A 16818-nucleotide genomic window follows, 5' to 3' on the forward strand; every position below is an offset into this window, starting at 1 on the left:
TCTTCAGCAAGGTTCAATCTTTTGGCTAGCAGTGGAAAATACTTTTCAAATGTTATCTTGTGACAGGGTGAGCTCCTCACTAATCCCTTTGTTCTAAACAATTCAATAGGTTTTGTTTTGCATTTGGAATCCAAAGTGTAAAATCAATTGTAATACTGACTGTCTGAATTTGTAAGCGTGGTAATATTATGAACCTGCCATGCCACGTGAAGTGTATTTATCATGTTCAAACTAAGGAAAACATCTGAAACAACCAACATATTTTTAGTTGATCTATGTAGTTATTTGGTTAAATTAATAAATTCCAGCTTCCTATTCTATCCTCTTAACTCGGGAGAACCAAAAGCTTCAAATTGGGTAATACAAATTGTGTAACTTACTGTCCATGTAAGTTGCATAGCATTAACAAAAACCGCTTTGAAGGGTGCTTTTGTCTTCCCAGCCAGTAGTACTTGAACATGGAAAATATGATCATTAAACTAACTTCCGGTAAAAAAGAGTGACCAAGAGTGGCCAACCTCAATGTTTCCAAAAGAATGCTATGGTAATTTCCTTCCAGACTCTGTTTCACAATTTCTACAATGTATACCATGGGATATTTTTTATATCTCAAATACACTAAATGACACTTGAATAATGCTGAAATTAGTTTCATCTGATTTTCATGCTGAGTCAATGAGTGTGGGACAGAGAACCTTTACTGTAAAAGTAGGAGCATTCACTACTCTATTCCTGTGATTGCAAAATGTGTCTTCCTAAGTGCAATTAGAGAAGTTTCATCTGTAAATCAGCTCACAATTTAAAAAGAACATCTTTAGCAAATGAAAGCAGGGCGCTTTCCCTGTTTACCTCCATACTCCCTGAGGCTCGCACATTGCTAGCACACATAGGGACTCCATAAATATTTATTGAATGAATGCATCAATGAATCAATGAATGAGTGTATGAGTGAGTGGTATCAGTCCATATAGAATCTAGTTTGGCTTGGGTCCATAAGTCATCACTTTCCACATCTATACATAATAGAATGAAATAACAACACTTTGATATAATACAAAGTACTTGTGTAACATACCACCTGACCCCAACTCTATACGTAGCTCGAGCAGTGTCAGATTTTAATGAAGCATGTTTTTTCTTAAGAAATCTATGGCATAGACTGTAGATTTTAATAGAAATAAATATACCATTTCTTAAGCATTTACTTTATGAAAAGCACTATCCTTTGCACTCTCCTCCACTGTCCTCATTCTCAGTTTTTTCCTACTGCGCATATATAAAAAAGCTGATCATATGAATCATTATGTACCAAATTATTGAAAGAGACAAAATCATGGTTAACTTCAGTGGAGAGGAGAAGAGAGATCAATGGACTGAAATTTAATATTCAAAAAAAATAATAAAATGGTATTTTCCCCAGCTCAAAGTTTTAATATAAAAAACAAAATTGTTAAAATAGAATTATTCTTATTCCTAATCAGTACCAAAATTGTTGATGAAATGTCAACTGATTAAAGAGTAAATAATTTTGGTTTGCTTGGGTTTTATAATCTACTTAATATTTACATTCATCTGGCCTGTTAGTGATCACCGTTTCATCATTAATTTGGGGGAAACCCTAGGTTACAAACAGCAAAGCACAACATTTGTGCAGTACCTCCACTGTAATAGACGTCTTACCCAGCTACTAACCAGAGATGGGATCACCCTGCTTGTCATTCTGTAGTTTTGCATATCATTCTAGATATTAGAAAAAATGTCTAATAGAAGAAAAATTGCATAAATCCCAAAACATAGAATAGGATACATAGTTTGAAAATCTTTGAAAAGAAAATCTTGACAATTTTAAAGCTGAATACTAAGTCAATCTACTTATCAATCAATGGTCTGTCATCTTGAAAAATTACTTTGAACTCTATGGAGAACAAGGAAGCGATTAACTACTTAGCAGCTCTTCCCAATCCAAAAAAAGAAAGAGAAAGAAAGAAAGAAAGAAAGAAAGAACGAAAGAAAGAGAGAATGAAAGAAAGAAAACTTCCAAGTGCGAAAAAGCATTCCTTAGATTGCAAAACATAGACAAATGGGTTTCTGAGCTGAAGAGCTAAGATAATTTCATTATTTTCTCTGAATCATTGAATTGTTATAAGAGATGTTTGGATGAATACTGAAAGATTCAGTAAACACGTTATTGCCACTGGCTAATGATGACAGATATTCATGAGGGAGTGATTTGGTAAGAAAATAAGAATGTAAGAGTGTACTGACAAGAAAAGCAAAGCCAATTTCTTCTGTATGATCTTTGTTTTGTAAAATTGCCATGAAATTTCCATGCAGGAACCCTGGGGTAATCACAGCTATTTCTCACAGACCTGCAGGCTAAGTGTAGACTCGGCTTTCAATTATCATGCAGATGGATGAGAGACTCGCAGTGTGAACGACAGAGAGAAAAGCAGTCAACTATATATACTCATAATTTTAAAGCCCATATTGACAGTAAAAAATAAGTCTTCAGGTTTCTGTTATACTGTAGGTATGTAGCAAAATTGCTTTGTGTCTTTTATTTTTAAAACCTGCGTTGTATTAAAATTTTTTCTTTTCCAAATTATGTTCTAATACCACCTGCATTTTAAAAAATCTTTCAGCTTATAGTAGTCATTTATCATACTTTGTGATCTCCTCACACATTGGGGCACGCTCTCTTTGGATAACTGCCTGTATTATGAGTCTCACTTTGCCAAAATAGAGGCCAGAAGCTCACATTCCCCGGCAATGCTTGGAGTTAGGAGAGGTATGTGACCCAGGCTCAGCCAAACAAACACATCTGCACAAGACTTTAGTTGGAAGACAGTAACATGAAGAGGGATGTCCCGCCTGGTGAGGATGGCAGAGACTGGTAGAGGGCAGACCTACAGCCTGCAAAGGTGGCAGCAGTGGGCAAGGTGGGGATGTGCCATGTCTCAGCTTGGCAGCTGGGGCTGTGGTGTCTTCACCCAGCAGCAGCCGGAGGGTCTCCACTGTTGTAGCCTGGATATAGCTGGAAGCATAGCCTCTGTGTACGATTCTATGGTCCTTGCAAAATTCTGTGATTGCATACATCTATAATGTATGACAGCCATAGTACAAACGCTAGGAGAGGAGAAATGAAAATATGCACTTTGTAGAGGTGGGGAGCTGGGCAAAATGGGTGAAAGGGAGTGGGAGATGCAGATTTCCGGTTACAAAATGAATAATCATGGGGATAAAGGATACAGCATAGGGAATATAGTTAATGATGTTGTAATAGCATAGTATGTATACAGATGGTGGCTACACTTGTGGTGAGCACAGCATAAGGTATTGGAAACTCATGTAACATCATATGTCAACTATACTCAAAAAATTTTTTTAAGTATACAATTGTAATGTTCTCATACTATACGTGAAATGACATAATATTATGTATATTAAAGATATATAACATAAAACTTCAATCACCAAAATAATATAAAAGAGATTATAGTAATTTAGCCAAAAAAGTAGATAAAGTGAAAAAAAAAAAACCTCAATCCAAAAACCCAATCATATCACCAGTCATATTGAAGGTAAATAGTCTAAGGGCACGAATTAAAAGATGAAAATGATCAGATTGGATATAAAACACAAAACTCAACTATTTGCTGTCTGTAAGAAACTAACGTTGAATGTAAATGATGTGTTAAAGGTTATGATATTTATTTTTATGTATTAAATACAAAAGGATGGACAAACATACAGCATGCTAACACAGTCAAAAGAAATCTAGAGTGGCTATATTAATACAGGCAGGTTTTTAGAGCAAACTATATAATAGATCATTTCATAATGATAAGAGTCTATTATGATTACATAATCCTAAAAGTTTAGGCATCTAAAAACAGAGCTTGAAAATACATAATAGAAATGCCAGAAAAACACACAAAACCACAATTACAATCAAAGATTTAATACCCCTCTGTCAATAACTGACAGAACTCATATACCGAAAATAGTATATCATAACCATATTAAAGATTTGAATAACACTATCAACAACATTAACCTAATCGATGCTTGAAGAACATTTTCAACCAACAATAGCAGAATATACATTCCTTTCAAATATATAAGAAAACAATAACCCGAGTCAAATCGCATCTTGGGCTTCAAAACTAGTGTTAATACATTTACAATGACTCATGACATCCAAAGTATATTCTCTGACCACATGGAATTAAATTGGAATCAATACTAGAGAGTCCCCAAATATTTTTTTAAAAAATAGCACACTTCTAAATAAACCAGAGTTCAAAAATGGAATCACAAGGGAGATTAGAAAGTATTTTGAACTGAATGAAAATGTTAACACAACCAATTAAAATTTGTGAGATCCCACTGAAACAACTCAGGAGAAATTCGGAGCACTAGCCACCCATAACTGAAGCAGAAATAAATCTCAAATCAATGACCTCAGCTTCAAACTTCAGAAACATGGAAAGAAAAAGCAAATGAAACTAAGTAGAAGGAAGGAAATAATAAAGGTCAGAGTGAAAATCAGTTAAATGAAAAACAGAAATAATCAATGAAACTAATGCTGCTTCTTTAAGAAGATTCATAAAAGTGATAATTTTCTCAATAGACTGATCAAGGAAAATAAAATAGAAGACACAAATTACCAGTATTAAGAATGAGAGAGGTAACATCACTGTACATTCCACAAATATTAAAAGAATAATGAGGGAATATTATAAACATTTCATGCCAAAAATTTTGTGAAATGGACATACTCCTTAAAATAGATGAACTACACGCACACAAATAGATAATCTGAATAGCCTTACATCCACTAAGAAACCCTGCATGTGTAATTTAAAACTTTTCCGTGAGAAAAATTCCAGGTCCAATTGGCTTCCTTGGTGAAGTTTACAAAACATTTAAGGAAGAGATAATATGATTCCACACCAACTCTTTTAGAAAATTGAAGAGGAAGGAACACATTAGCATTATCCTAATTCTAAAACCAAAGGCATTACAAGAAAACTATAAAACCTTCATGTACACAGATGCAAAATTTCTACACAAAGCTTAGTAAATTAAATCCAACAATATATTAAAAGAATAATGCATCAGGACAAGTGGGTAGTCCTAGCAATGCAAAGTTGGTTTCCCATTCAAAAACCAATCAATATAAATCACTATATTAAAAACTTACCTTAAAAAAGCTATATGGTCATCTCAACAGATGCAGAAAAAAAATTTGAAAAATATGACATCCACTTCTGAATAAAGAAAAAACAATTCTGAGTAAGCTAGGAATAAAAAGACAACTTAGGGACTGGTGGAAAATATTTGCAAATTTTATATCCAATAGAAGGCTCATATCCAGAATAAATAAAACACTCTTGAAATTCAATAATAAAGCAAAAAACCCAATTAAAAGATGGATGTAATAATTAGAAAAACACTTCACCAGAGACTATATATGGATAGTAAATATGCATTTGAAACAATGCTAAACATTCATTAGTCATCAGGGATATATAAATTAAAACCCATTGTAGTTAATTCTGCGTGCTTGATAGAACGACTATTCTACATACCTAATTGAACGGCTATGCTAAGAATAAATGTACTGACCATATCAAGTGTTGGCAAGAATGTGATGGGACTGGAACTTTCATCTGTCAGTGAGAATGTAAAATGATACAATCACTTTTGAAAATAGCCTGGCATTTTCTTCAAAAAGTTAAAAAATATACCTATCCAACCATCCCACTCCTAGGTATTTTCTTTCTTTTTTTTTTTTTTAAAAGATTTTATTTATTTATTTGACAGAGATAGAGACAGCCAGCGAGAGAGGGAACACAAGCAGGGGGAGTGGGAGAGGAAGAAGCAGGCTCACAGCAGAGGAGCCTGATGTGGGGCTCAATCCCATAACGCCAGGATCACGCCCTGAGCCGAAGGCAGACGCTTAACCGCTGTGCCACCCAGGCGCCCCAACTCCTAGGTATTTTCTATGGAGATAAAAGTATATGCCCATACAATGTTTTGTTAATATTCATAGAAGTTTTATTTGTAGTGGACAAAGAATGAAAACAGCCCAAATGTCCATCAACAGATGAATAGACACACTGTGGTATGTGTGTACATGGAAAACTAATCAGCAATAAAAAGTAATGAGCACACACTAGAATTTATATAACAAATTTATGTAAAGTTATATAAAGTTTATATAAAATTATATTTAATGCAAACTAATCTCATAAAAGGAAGCAGATATTGGTTGTCTCGGGATGGCATTGGGGGAAGGGGGACAGGAGGAAGAAATTTCAAAGAGTCTCAAAGAAGTATTTGAAGCGGATGGCTATGTTCATTATCTTGATTGTGGTGATGGGTACTCAGTTGTCTACATATGTCAAAACTTACCAAATTGTATATTTTATATATATGCAGTTTGTTGAATGTTAATTATACCTCAATAAAGCTGTCTTTTAAAGCTTAAATACATCCCACTTCAAAAAGATATAAAATATTTTTTTCCAATTTATGTGCTGAATTTATTATTATTTTAAGCGTGTAAAATCTTTCATCCATGAGGATGGGAAGGTTGGGAGCCTGATAGAAAGAGAAGGTCTCAGTAGAGCATCGTGAAGCCACCATATCAGCATTTTCTGCCCAGCCCTGTATTCCTCAGATATGAGAAAAATTGAAAGCACCAGTTTTGTAAAAACCACTGATCTTTGGAATTTTTTAATTTTATGTTTTGGTTGCAAGCAGTTCAACTAAAATCTTGACTGACTCAGGAGTGGTCCCTGAATAGTAATACTAAGCCATTAAAACATTAAAAATGGAATTGTTTATTATTATAATATTCACAAGAGTTAGGTGTCCTAAGAAATAGGAAGTACATATTGTAAATGTAGGATTTCTTCTTGATCAAAGTAGCCGGAAAAGACATATACATATACTAAGTGCACAAACTATGAATCATGTGATATAAGCAGGGTAGGACTTATGCGACTTGCGTGAGTTGGCCGAAGAATCAGATACGCATAAATTGAACCCCGTGACGTGACTTACATAAGCTATAAATTGCATTCATGTAGGAGCACAAGCAATGCTAAAACGGTTTCATCAATCGCTAACAAGAAGCCTGTCAGCACCAAAGCCAGAAGCTCTGATTGTGAAACCAAGCAATGACAGCAATGCTGAAATTTGATTGGGATGACAATGATTTCCTCATCAAGTAAGCATCTTTCAACTATTAAACTATTAGAGCTAGGTACAGTTGACTCTTGGACAACACAAATTTGAACCGCGTGGGTCTACTTTAATGCATTTTTTTAAAATAAATATATTGGAAAACTCTTTGGAGGTTTACATCAATTTTAAAAAGCTCTCAGATGAACTGCATAGCTTAGAAATACCAATACCAAAACATTTTGAGGGGTGCCTGGGTGGCTCAGTTGGTTAAGTGCCTGCCTTGGGCTCAGCGTCCTGGGATGAGTCCCGTGTCAGGCTCCGTGCTCAGCAGGGAGTCTACTTCTCCCTCTGCCTCTCCCCCTGGCTTGTGCTTTCTCTCTCGCTCTCAAATAAATAATTCTTAAAAAAATACCAAAAAAGTTTGAGAAAAATTAGGTATGCCAAGAATATATAAACTGGTATGTAGATACCAGTCTATTTAATTGTTTACTACCATACAATATATACGAATCTATTATAAAAAGTTGAAATTGATCAAAACTTGTGCACACACAGATCATGCATGATGCCATTGGCAGTCAAGAGAAATGTAAACAAAGCTAAAGATGCAGTATTAAATCATAACTGCATGAAATTAATTGTGGTACCTGCCGTACTGCTGTAGCAATTTTGTAACCACCTCCCGTTGCTCTTGCAGTGAGCTCAAGCTTTGCGAGCATCCACTTAAAATGTTCTGCGATACTAATTGTCTCCGCGTGAGCAGTAAATGTCCTATCACAGTAAAAAGTATTGTCTTCCTGTTCTTGCCAATAGTACAGTTTTTGGGGAATCAGTGTTATACTTGGATTTTCAGCTGCATGTGGGGTTGGCGCTCTTGAGCCCTGCATTGTTCAAGGGTCAAGTGTACAGCAATGTTGAAGAGAATCAGAATTCATCATATTAACATTTTTATGTTATGGAACCTGAGTATGTTTGAAATGTCCTGGTATTTTTAAAAAATGGCCTTTTAGAGCAACATACGTCAAGCACTTAGTTCTAATTTAATCATTTAGTGATTGATTTAGAATTTCAGTTTTAAATTAAGTCCTTCTTAAGTGTATGTATTGACATATTGAAGAGAACTTAAGAATCACATTATTTAGAAGATTAATTTAATATCTTTATAAGAACTAATTTCATACTTGAAAAAATTTTAAGTCATATGATCAAAGGTCTTAAGGAAATTGAATATTTTATATTTACAAATACGGTTTAAAATATTTAAAAATATTAAATGGGACCTTATTAAACGTGTTTCAGAAACTGCTAAAATTTGCTGAAGTTTTTTTTTTAAAGATTTATTTCTTTATTTTAGAGAGAGAGGTGGGGAGGGAGGGGCAGAGGGAGAAGGAGAGAGATTCTCAAGCAGACAGCGCTGAGCTGGGAGCCCAATGAGGAGCTTGATCTCAGGACACCGAGATCACAACCTGAGCAAAACCAAGAGTCTGACGTTCAGCCAACTGCACCACCCAGGTGCCCCTAACATTTGCTGAACTTCAAAATAGAATAGGTTTGTATGTTCAGCTTAAAACTTTAAAGGAGCCTTGATAAATTATTTCAGATTTTAATGTCAAAGGAAACCGTTGGATGATCTCTTTTGCACTGAGTGTTCTTTTTTTTTTTTTTAAGATTATTTATTTATTTATTTGAGAGAGAGCGCGCTGGAGGGAACATGAGTGGGGGAGGGGCATAGGGAGAAAGAAAAGCAGACTTCCCTCTCTGCAGGGAGCCGGACTCAGGGCTAGATCTCAGGACTCTGGGATCATGACTGGAGGCGAAAGCGTTACCAGCTGAGCCATCCAGGCGTCCCAGAGAGCCTGTTCTTAAGGGTATAAAAACCTCACATTTAATAAGACTTCCCTGTTTTCATTATGAACTTTGTCCCACATTCCTATTGTCTCTTAGATTCTTACATTTTTAGCCTACAAATTATCTTGTCAGAGAATTTTCAAGAATGTAATTCTCAAGGTTGCAGAGAACTGTATATGTATACATGTGTGTTTCTTCTATTAGACCCCGAGTTTCATGAAAGTGGAGATAGCTTTTTAATCTTGTCTTCTATGGACTTGGCAGCAAGCTTGGCACGAAGGAGTTTCACAGTAGGTGCTGAACCGGAGCTCAGTAATCACTGGTGAACAAATTCACTTGTTCTTAACGAGAGCTCTTCCCTAGACCTTGCACACAATTAATCCCAATATGAAGACCCGTGGCTCTTGCGAACGTATCTCTGGAGGCTTTTGGCTGCTTAGTATCTGACTCCCCCTCTGACGTTTAGAGTATTTGCTCGTCTGCCAGTCTTGGCGAAGGCCTCTACAGAAACCAAAAAGGCCAGATATTTGTTCTCCATAATCTCTGGCACCTATACAGCGGGTTTATGGTCTACACTGAGCCAGAATTTCACAAATAGCTGGGAAAACGTGCTATGTTTTAAAAGATAAACTTAGAACAGATGTTTGTCTCCATATTCCACTATATTTTACATCGTATTACTTACATGTTTTTTTATTAATCCATTAATTGATCAAATCATTAATCAACCATTGTTGATTTTGTTTTATTTATTTATTTTTTTAAGATATAAAATCTTAAAATCTTATTCATTTGAGAGAGAGCGAGAGAGAGCCTGAACAGGGGGAGGGGTAGAGGGAGAGAGAGAAGTAGACTCCTTGCTGAGCAGGGAGCACAACTCAGGGTTTGATCCCAGGACCCTGGGATCATGATCTGAGCCAAAGGCTACGCTTAACCGAACTCACTGAGCCACCAAGGGGCCCCTAATTTTTATTTTTACTGTTAATTCTCCTATCATCATTTTCTCTGGGGCTTTGAAATGCCTGCTTCTAACATAATTCCTCTAATGATGTTCCACCCATATGTATTTTTGCCTAGGTTTTCTTACATTTTCTCTTCTATTTCACAACTTCCCTAAAGCACATATGTTTTGCTTCCTTACAAACAGATCACCATTTTCACCATTTACCTCTCAAGCACAACTATAGCCTTCTATGTCATTATAGTGAAATATTTTTCAAGAGCACTTTAGAGGTTTTTTTTTAAGTTGAACTCTGGGGTTTTTTTGCCTCTGAATTTCCTCATTAGTCTTTTCTTGTTTTGTTGTTCAAAGAAACGTAGACTTGAGTGGACTTTGGAGATTCTTCAGTTCTCCAACTTCATTTTACCAATAAGCTCCCTTTAATTTATTATTCATTATGCAGTGTTTAACAATCTCATACGTAATACTCCCATTTCTGAATTTCTTTTCATTTAAAATGGCCTAACTTTTTACGCTCCTTTACAGTTGTGATTATAAATGTCTATGTAGGCTTTCTTAGAAAACTTGAAAATAGAATATTTAAAATGCACGCACACATGCACACATGCACGCATGCACACACTAAGGATTAGTCATCCCTAAACTCCCAGGTAAACAGATTGTCAGCAGCCAGTCTTTTACACCAGATTTACGTCCATATCCATAAAGCAATAAAAATGTTATTGCTAATATTAACCATTCGACTGGAAGTAAGCGATGTGACAAATAAGTCGAAAGACGGGTAATTAAATTAGGTCCTGTTTTGAAACTGCTGTCCTTTGCAGAGCTATCCAGGAGACGAGTGAGAGGAGAGCAGTCAGGCTTCCCCAGTTCTCAGCTGGAGTCCTCCAGCCAATCTGCTCTCATCTCAAGGCTGGCAGGAAATCTGCACATGTCTTCCTCTCTCGTTCTCCTTCATTTGCCAAGGCTGTCCTTTCTTGCTTAAGTAGTTGGCTGACCCAATAATGCTTTGCAGTTGAAACATGTTTAAACACTTCCTTGGTCGCTAGTTGTCTAATCTGTTACTGAGAAGAAATGCCTTAGCAGAATTTCAGAGAAACGACGCTTCTCTGATACTGACAGGGAAAATGCTGATCTGCACGTTGCCATGGAGTTTGTGTCTGCTTACAGTTACAATCCTTCAATGGCAGGTAAAGAACAGTCTAATTATCTGCAAAACGCAACACTTCATCTTGGCAAGGTAGTTCATTAGACTTTGAAATATCTCCATAAATCAGTTGTTTTCTAACTCTACTGCAACCTCTAAATATATCTGCCTTAAACAATAGTACTATTTACAAGAGCGGAATCCTGTTATTATAAAGCTGCAGAGATATTATGATGAAAACCATGAATTTCTTTTTTTTAAGTGTCTTGGGAAAGAATAAGATTCCATTCATGAGAAAACTCTTTATAAGAAGAAAATGTTCCTATATTTTTAAGTGTTCTATCAGTAATACTTTCGATTTGATAAGAAAAGGCCATCACTGATGCTCTCTGCAGGGGCTCTTCCTAAGGACAAGAATATAATGCCAGATGTTTTTATTTCCTGTTATCTCACACACTGCTGCTTTCATATGTGGAATTTCTATTAACTTGAAAGGTGGCACTGAACCCAGAATAAATATATACGTAAGAAGAAAATAAGGACAGTTACCACAGACATGGAAAAAATGTATTAAATATACATATATATATTGCAGCCCTATCTTTCACCTTCAGTCTATGGCTTTAGTATAAACCAAGGAGGGAAGTACATGGTTAACTACTAAATTGTAAATTAATTGTTGTTATTTAAAAACATCTACAGGTTAATAAATAAATAAAACCACACTAGTGGCTATAAAATGAAAAGTAGAAACGGCCCTCTTCCCTTCCTCCCCACCCCTCCCAGTTCTACCAGGACCACCCCCAAGAAGCAAAGAGGGTCAATGATTTCTGCTCTCAGTTATTTGGGTGGTTATCATCAAGCTTGTATTTACCTTGCACCTAGAGGAACTTCAGCGACAGGGTCCTCCAAGTGCATAGGTCTCTGCCAAACCCCAAGGAGTGGCCCCAAAGTGGATCCAGGTTATGTGGGGCCTAAGATTTATACATCAGAGAGGATATACCTTTAAGAGAAAGAAACACACAGTTACAAAATTGCTAGTGCTCCTCCCAGTGCCTTGGAAGGAGTCCTTGCAAGTCAAGATTCCCAAAGCTTAAGCTTTCTTTGTTTTAGTGTCAATTCACTCTGGGTTGCCATTGTTAGATTTACCAACAACATTAGACAGTATCTATTGATTGCCTACTCAGAAGCATACTCTTTTCCCCACTTACCTTCTGGTTTTAGTCATGCTATGGTGTTACTGTATTGGTAATCAAGGTTTACAACAGTCTCCAAAATTATGTTTCCTATTCTTTGTAGATTCTTTCCAAAAGCCAATAAAGAGCAAATATAATATTACTATATAAATTATATTTTCTATTGAATCAAATAATGTGGTTGAATGCCTAAAGAAATATATGTAATCTTGTATCATTAAATTTTCCTACTTTAAGGAGAATCTTCCAAGCATCTTATACTTACGATATTCTTAATTTCTCTCTAGATTAAAAAAAAAAAGAACTTTTCCTGGATAAGACTTTGCTAGCTCTCTTTCTTGAATCTTTGCTTTCACTTTTTGTATTTCTTTACACCTCCCTGGATTAACCCTTCAAGTAATTTTTTTATGCAGTTTTGTAGGAGGTGGAGTTCACGAATGCCCTTCAAAACTGAATGACTTCACAGACAATTGCTACTTTCAGAAAGTGTTCCTTATGCAAAAATTTCAGAGACATGTTTGATTTAGTTATCCTTTATGTATTTTACCATAATAATGTGTCTTTAAGATAAGTTTCAAAGAAAATTATGGGAATGAAGGAAAGCGTGGTAGGCATAGTGAGGTCATGTTTAATTCATCTTCAAGTAAATAAGACTGTTCTGAAATGGAGTCACCGTTTGTAATTGCTAAAAGGCAGGCATTTCTATGGATAAAAAGCAAAGAGGAAAGAGGAGATGTTACACTGTTACGCCCCTCAACCAAAAGAGTTACAATTTTCTAAAAATCTAAACATTTTTCCTAAAGGGTTTTTCTTCCTTTTTTGTTTTCTCAGTATTCAGGTTGAGAAGAATCAGCAAATGCTCTGAATTCATATCTCAGAATGACTCCAGCAGCAGAACAAACACTCCTTCGACAATTCAATATACTAAAAGCAATCACCCTTTCTTATTGAGGTTTCTCTGAAATAAATTGTTTCTACTCTGCAAGCTGAGGAAAATAAGCATGCTGCTACATTTTTAATACTCTTCCAAATACTACATTTACAGTATCTAATAAGAGATTATGTTTTCATTCTGGCAATTTCCTTAATATTTTCAACAATCATTACTGCTGGTGAAAGATGAGAATACCATTCTATGTAACTTTTTATATATGTGTGCAAGAATATGTGTTCATGACTCGTGATTCCATGGGCACTCAATGATTCCAACTCTTCCCATCGTAGGAGAGAGTAGGTTTGAGTAAACACAAGCTGACCTGCCCAAGATGATTGTTTCTCTATGTACTGATTGTCAGTCTGAATTGTTGTCTGGTGGAGAACAGTGCTTTTGCAATAGTCATGAGTAGGTTAAAGCAGGATTTAAGAACCACTTTAGCACTTCCTGAACTTTATCTCATTTCTTTCCCTGACTTTCCCAACACCTCACCCTTTACCATTGTATCCATTACTGTTGTTTTTTAAATCTATTCATCAATTTAGTACATAGCCCTGTGCTACGTCATATGAAGGAACCCCAAAGAATAATAAAACAAATGCCCAAGTAGTTTATACTCAAGCGAAATTAGAGAACACTGATGCTGAATTGTGTGGTGTGGACTGACAATACAACAGGTATTTGGAGAAAGAAATGGTCACTCTCGGTGTAATTGTATATAATATAGGGTTCTTTGATCGCTAGCAAACAGGAACGGACTCTATAATGGAAGAAGAAGAAAAGATTATTGGAAGGAGATCATGATATCCTCACAAAATCTAGAGGAAGACTAAAGAGCTGCCCAGGGAAATGACGTAATCCAAAGGCTACGCTGCCTGAGTTGCTTGACTGTGTTGTAAGAATGTTGCCCAGGAATGAGTCTACTCCATCTGTTTTTCCATGTTGTGTCACTTCACTCACGTATCAAAATCTCGGGAGAGAAAATGTGACTGTTTGGATTTAAGTCAAATAACAACTCCTTGACTGTGGTAGACAAGGGCATCTTGATTTAAACTCACGACAACTATATATGGACTTCTGCTTTTGCCGATGATGGAATAATACAACAGCCAGCTGTTTGAAAGCAACAAGCTGTGAATTATCTCTGTGCTCCTCTTTACACTTCTGTTCTTAATTTGGAATCACAAAATGATAACCCAAAGACTCCAAATCTAAACAGTTTTCCCACAATATTTACAGCTGTAAATCCAATGATTCCTTTTACTATTTCAGATTAGTAAAAGACCTAAAGCAACAGATTTTGAATTGGAATTCTGGCTTAGGTGTTTGATTTTGGATAAATTACTTCCCATAATCCCTCAGTTTCCTACCTTGCAACATTATTGTGGGGATTGTGGCCAATTCATATAAGAACCTATCACAAGAGAAGCACGAGATAAATGAAGGAATTTGTGTTATTATTGAATAAGCAAATACATGTAGAATAGGCATAGCCAACGAGGTAGATAAAACTACTTTTCTGTTAAATAAAAGCTCTCAGACTTCTGTGCACACTTGCTAAAAATTATTAATCCAATGCATCCACTTCAAATTCTTATTGAATGAGAGAAGGTATAAATTATTTTAAAGAGAAAGAAAAAAAGAAAGACAGGAATTAGAGTTTTCTGAAATGGTTCAAGGGAAGAAAATTTCATATAGCCTAGTCTTGTATTTTGAGACATGTTCACCCATCTGTTTCTGTTTTGTTTTTTGTATTTTAAGGTGATTGATGATTTGGGGTCAAGTTTACGACAGTAGAACATGTCACCTGCTCGTGGTAATTAGACTATTTGTGACTTTGATCAGTATTCTGTTACCGTATTTAATGTTATATTCTAAGTATCTTATTGGTAATCTGTATATTGTTATGTTTGAGCACTTAGAGTCCTGAAATCTAACAATAGGCAAAGAAAGGCACTTTGTACCGGTGGTGGTAATTACTACTGATTTTTATCACGAACTAGGTTTCCTGCTACAAAATGGAGGCGGGGAGATATAGAGTGTCTAGGGAATGCTCGCTAGGTGTCTCTTGGTGCCATCATGCCTGGTGACAACTGTGGACGGAAAATCACAATGACCGCAGCCTGACAAGCACAAGGAAATCAAGGGCATAGACTCTTTGGAGATCGAAGTCTGGGTCAGCACAGCAGGCAAACACCACAGGCCAGCCAAGGTGCAGGCCTAGGGTAAGAGAATTCTAAAATTGATCATGGAGAGAGGAGATAAATCATATCTATCATGGCCTTGGAATCAGAGGCAGCATTGGCGGGGGGACTACAGTTTGTTTCACTAACTTTCTTACATTTGATCTTTACAGATTCCAGCTCGCCACCATATTAAAGGGGATTCTGTAACTGACTGGACTTAATGGAAGGGAAAAGGAGACATGAGTGGTAGGCACAGAGAATGGGCTCTGGTGTGCCTCTTCTAATCCTCTTATTCTGACTTTAGCTGTACAGACTAGTTCCCATGAAGTCCCCAACCAGATGCATTCCAGTGCAATCTGTGAGTACATTGCCTCAGGCCGACACTGGGCACCTCTTCTTTCCGGCTGGAGGGTTTCTATTATGCCTGGTCATTAGATACGACAGAACTCTCTCAGCATTCATGCTCCTGGAACTAAAAAGTTCAGAGGTGTTAGTGCCCTGTGGCCTAGCCCTTGACCAACCGAGAAGGGAGATGATTGATAAATGCTTTCTCTTTTCTTTCCCTAGTGGATGGTTCTAGATGCATTTCATGAGGATTTCAGATGTTCTTTGCAGAATTGAGCTTCCTGTCATCCAAGAGTGGTAGGCAACCCAGTGAACATTCCTCCATTGGCTTTCTCTTCTTCCCCATTTTTACTCTCTCTGACTCTCAATTGCTGTTCTCTGGGATCACATTCCTGAATAAATTACTCTCAAATATGCTTTTTTTCTCAGTTGCTACTTTTGGAAAAAATCTGGACTGAGATAAGAATATAATTTGTATTCATTGAAATGGTATTAGAAACTTACTGTCATTCAAGGTATGTTTTATTTTTCTTACTTTTAAACAGATAAACTTATTTATTTCACAAATAAATAAATCTGGACTATTTTAAAGCAGGTATCTGACATATCATTTCACCTATAAACATATTAACATGTATCTCTTATATATAAGGCTTTTGAAAAATAGAACTAATAATCTCATTACCACATTCTTACAATTAATAATATTTTCTTAATATTATTTAATGCCTAATATATGTTTAGTTTTCCCTAATTGTCTCATGAGTGTGTTTTTACAGTTGGTTTATTGGAGACAGGATTGTAACAATGTTATACATTATATTTGGTCAATATATATCTTACACTCTCTTAATCTGTAACAATTCTTCCCTTCCTTCTTTCCTTCCTCCCTTCCTTCCTTCCTCCCTCCCTCCCTCCCTCCTTTCCTTCCTTCCTTCCTTCCTTCCGTCCTCCTTCTCTCTCTTTTTTCTTTCTTTCCATTTACTTACTGAAGAAATGGGATC

Source organism: Ursus americanus, chromosome 25 (genome assembly GCF_024610735.1).
Source record: "Ursus americanus isolate L20-20 chromosome 25, mUrsAme1.1.p, whole genome shotgun sequence".
In the NCBI taxonomy this organism is placed as follows: Eukaryota; Metazoa; Chordata; class Mammalia; order Carnivora; family Ursidae; genus Ursus; species Ursus americanus.